Raw genomic sequence first — 5,491 nt, 5'->3', positions numbered from 1 at the left:
CAACACAAAGGTCTCAGACAGGAGCTCAAAGCTCAGTCTGGGTCTTGCTGAAGGTGAAATCCCAGACTTTGCAATTTGGTAATTTAAAAAAATAAACACAAGACTGCCTGCCCCATCCCAAACACACAAGTTTTGGAGGCGAGGATCTCAGTTTAATTTCAATTTTAATTGGCCATATGACATTCTTTCCTTTTAATAAATAGGCATAATTAGTGAGATTTTAGGGCTTCAAAATACCATAAGAACATAAGAGCAGTGCTGGATCAGACCAAAGTCCAGCATCTTTGAGTGCAATTTGATCATAGTGTCAGCTTCCATATTATTGGCTCCTGATACACGGAAATGAAACTGCTAAAATTTAAGACACCTGAAATTTAAATCCAAATCAGCTTTGAAATAGGCTGAGGATCAAAATTGAAACACCACCCAATAATGCTTTATAGCTGCCTATTATATACATACATAACTGCAGTGCTTTCTCCCCTGGGGTACTCAATGGTACCCAGTACCAGACCCTTTTCCTGCATATCTGCATATACTGAGGTAGTGGATTATCCTGTCCTTTATCATCGATAAGAAATGAAACTCAGGTTAGGTCATGAGATAAAAGGAATTAGGCTATGAGGTTATGAAAACAGGTTTTGCTCTTAGTGGGCTTCCAATCAGTTCAGTGGAACAAAGTAAATAACCTTTAATCTATCACACATTGTATGGCATTGGCAGGGGGAACCTGCCTTTGGCACTGGGGTCACTAGGGGGAGTTTGCAAGTTCAGCTCCAACCCCCATGGTGTCCCCAAATTAATCTCTCTGGGGTTTTCTTATTTAAAGGAGGAGCTACAGTTTATCCTATGTGGGCTGTAGTGAACAGAGGGTCCTGGATTTGCCTTCAAGGGCAGCCATGTCTGTAGTAGCGTTCAGTCCCTCTGGCCTACCTGCAAAAATCAGAGCAATATTCAAACTGAATGAACGATTTATGGCAGTCCTTTTAATGGGTTCTGTGATACCAGTTGCAACATATGAAACAGGCAAAGTTACTTGATTTCAGATTCAGTTATTAGTGAGGTACGTGATAGTGACTTTAGCAAACTACAATGATAAAATAATGGAAATTTGAAAATCAGTAATGAATTCACCACATATATTTGGCCAATGCACCATACATTTAAATTCAATTTCATAGCTATGGACTGTGAAGACAATTTAGTTAAAAGTCTTACGTCTACCCTTTTCTTCCAAATATTCTATTCAACATGTTATACACTTACCAGTAGACAGATGTGGTGTCAATTTTATACTTACCAGCAGATGTGCTGTTAACTGTCTATTCTGGTAATACAATATGCAATGTAAAGCCCCTCAGTTGGAAATTTATATAAGTTGAAATTGTCCGTCCCCCCCTCTTAAAGCTGCACCAGAAGATACAGTAAAATTAACATATCATCTCTATTATTACCTTATGGGACTTTTCATCTTGTTGAATTGCAGTTTTGAAGCTGAAAAAAGTCCGATCCTGCAACTATTAAATAACTGTATCAAATTACTTGTGTCTGCTCATGCTAGGAAGACGACTCCACTTTCTATAACATAATTTTGAGGGGAGGAACTGCCAAGGTGGTCTTTGAAACAAAACATCTTCAGATTCAGTTTCTTCACATGTTCTAGGTTCATGAGGCTTAGCCTGAAAATGGCTACTCTAAAAAGTAAAGCAGAGGTATGCATATGAGGTGGGTTAGAACTCATGAATTTCACCATAGGGGAGATACATATGCATATGTATTTTTTCAGATCTGTGGCATTGAAGGAATAATCAGAGTTCAGATTTGAGCAACACGGGTTGCAAATCCCTATTTGTTCTTTACCGCATGTTGGAAATTTACAGGACCACAATCAGCTAAGGAGGAGTTGAGTGTAATGCTTATTTTGAATTTATGCTGGCCTGCGTGAATCAGATCATGTGAATTGGATGCTATATTATCTTTGGCGATGCAATATGATTCTTCTTTACACATGAATGACTGTTTAATTTGCAGTACTTCTACAGGGTCTGATAGGAAAGAATATAGTATTTTAACATGTTTATCATCTCCAATGAATGAGAATTCTTACTAAACTGTTAATCAGTTAAGTGGGTCCTATAAAGCTGAATCTGCTTCCAGATTTCTGAGTCCCCAAGGTGTATCAGATAATTTATCTGGTAGGATTATGTTGATGTATTTATCAATCTTTAAAAATGAACACAGAGATATGAAATGACACCTGTTGACAACTATGTTGCAATGTGAACCCTGGGTTAAATATTCTCCATTTAGGTTATTTGCATGAGAATGTATGGGGCTGCTAGGTCAGACCAATAGTTCTTCTAGCTCTGCATACTGCAAGCATAGGCAAACTCGGCTCTCCAGATGTTTAGAAGCTACAGTTCCCATCATCCCTGACCACTGGTCCTGTTAGTAGGGATGATGGGAGTTGTAGTCCCAAAACATCTGGAGGGCCAAGTTTGCCTATGCCTAGCATACTGTTTCCAACAGTGGTCAGCCAAATATGTCTGGGAATCATACAGGTACAGTATGGTGGAAATGACGTTCCACTTTTGCTTCCTGTCTAACAGCTTTTGACAGATTCACCTTCCATGAATTCACCTAATACCGGGAATTGGGGAACCTGTAGATATAGGGTTGAGAAAACAACTCCCGTCAAGCCCCAGCAAATATGGCCAGTGGTCAGGGATGATAGACATTTCAGTCCAGCAACATCTGGACAGCCATATCTGACCTAATCATTTTTATTTTTTTTAAGAAGTCATTTAAGTTATTAAGAATTCAGGTGCGCCCTGTCCTGTGCATCTTGCAAAATGCATCATGGCTCCAGGGATCTAGTTGTAATTTTGGAAGCTCATCATTTGCTCCCAGTGGCAAGAATACCACAAAGCCTGTGTACCTCAGGCTGCTAATCCCATCAGCATTATAAAAGAATCATTAATATCCCATATTCATAATCACACTAATGGATGGCATGCATAAGGAGCATGCATTATTAAAGGGAGAGTTCTGAATGTGTTGTAGGAGGGGAATTCATTTTTGACTGACAGTCATGTAAACCAAACATCCATATCCTTCACAGTTTCAATTTGGCAGAATGATCTTGGTGTTATAGCCCAGAGCGAAAACTCTACCGAACAGGTTTAGACTATTACATTTTAATCTCCCTTGCTACATTTCATTCACTTTCATAATCTTCTTTTCTGCCACCCTCTGAAAGGAAATCTTCTCGTGGTTCTTTCCTTTCATTAGTGAAATCATAAAATAATAATAATACATTGCACTTAACATCTATCAACAGTGCCCATCACTCTGATATATGTACAGTCCCCCCCACCTCACACAGAAATGACCAGTCAGTAAAGTTTCCGAATATTGAAAAGGCCAAAGTACTACAAGGCTCTATTATTTTCACTTAGAAATATATGAGACATAAAAATAGTAGTGGTGGGAAGGATGTAAAATGGAACATATTCCCTTGATGGCCCCAGCACTGTCACCACGCAGCTTTTTTTACCCCTCAATCTATTTTTATTTTTTAAACACCCTATTTTTAGAGAATAATAATTAAATAGGCATATAGGCCCTCAGCAAAATGCACGTTGGTAGTAACATAAAAATGAGAATATTCTTAGAGAAGGAGTCCAATATAATAAATATATGAACCATGAGAATATCAAATACAAAAGTTAACATTAAAAAGGGCTCTAGAAAGCCTAGGCTGTATTTCACTAATAATGGATATTACACGACACTTCTATTACAGTAGTTGCGCTTGCTGTATTAACTGTATACTTGTAGTCTAACTCAGGGTTCTTCAACCTTGGGTATCCAGATGTTGTTTGACTATATGTCCCATCATTCCTGACCATTGGCTAAACTAGTCATGGGTGTTGTAGTCCAACAGCCCTGAACTCAGGCACAGCCAGCCCTCTGGCTACCTGATTGGCTGATTCAAAACTACGGGCTGGCTGGCTATTGTGCCGTCCTTTGCGGCCAGCTGGGGAAATTCTCCAGCAGCTGATCACACAATGGAGAGACATCTTGTTCTGTGGAGCCAAGGGTCTGCCATGATGGGCCACAACTGCCACCTACCCAAAGACTGGGTAAGCAGCCATTATCGTCCAACAGCATCTGGGAGACCCAAGGTCAAGGAACAATGGTCTACGCAACCTTTTTTCCTTTCTATTAATGGTAGCCATGCTTGCACAACACATAGTTTCCCATCTGATGCTCTGTGTTACTTTCCTGTGAGAAGCTATTTGCCACACTTTTGCACTTCACCGCATCAGACTCAATGATATGCTTTCCTGCTGTCTTATATAATAAATGTTCTTCACATCAAGATAATGCAGTGTTGCTTTGGTCTCTGCTTTTATAAAGTGTCAAGTTATGGTGTGAATAAGCTTGCTGTACAGAAGTCCAAAACCCTGTTAATTAAGCCACAATAATATCTACTGTTGCCTTGAGACAGACCCAATTTATTTTTTCAGCAAAAGAATCTTTTGTGTTTGTATTTTTTCCTGTGTACATCCATTAGTGCTGGAAGCATTTGCAACATTAATTGGTGACCTGTGTCTTGAACATTATTTTTTTGTGCTGTGAAAAGAAATATAAAGGAATTAAGGCATTCTCTGGACTTAAAGAACAACTCTGTGCGTCCTTAAGTGGCTCTCTTTATTAATATGATATGGCAAATGTTTGTTCCTGTTTATTAAATCACATGAAAGGTTAATTATGCTAAGCGACTCTGGGTAGAAAACAATTCTTGGAAGAGGCTTTTTAAACAACAGGTTGGCAGCTTGCAGGAGCCATCTGTTTCCCACAAATGTTAAGGTACAATCTTAAACTTGTGAGGTTAAAAATTACAGTAGTTTGGGAGAAGGAAAATCCATGCTGCGATGATGATATGAAAATTCTGATTCTCCTTGACATGCAGCCTGGCAGGAATGCCAAGTTTCCTAAACATGGGGTTTGGTTGCTAATAACCATGAAAACTACAGGGGAACAAAGCAGCAAGGGGACTCCTGTTATCCGTTTCCTTTCTAATATAAGGGCATTGGTGTCCTGGAATGATGTTGCCTGAAGCTTTTGCAAAACAGATCCATGCCTGATACTGTCATTTGCCTCTAATGGGTTCATATCATGATTTGAAGATGCACTCCTTAATTCTGCCTTGTGAGTTAACTGAGTTGGGCCAATGGCTTAAATGTTCCCAACATATCTCTCTGTGGCAAAATTGTCCATGCAATGAGATGGGTCTACACTTTAAACTAATTATCCAGCACTGCCATTCCAATGGAGTATTTAAAAGCAAATTATAAAATTTGTAATTGAAGTGAAATACACCCATGCCTAGAAATAGGGTGGTAGTGACATGTTTCTTGGAGACTATGCATTCTGACTGGAGAATGTGCATATGGCCCAGAGAATGTACAAAATTCAGTTGAGA

The sequence above is a fragment of the Podarcis bocagei genome (genome assembly GCF_964188305.1).
Source record: "Podarcis bocagei genome assembly, chromosome: 5".
Classification (NCBI taxonomy): Eukaryota; Metazoa; Chordata; class Lepidosauria; order Squamata; family Lacertidae; genus Podarcis; species Podarcis bocagei.
Note: the sequence above shows the minus strand (reverse complement) of the source record.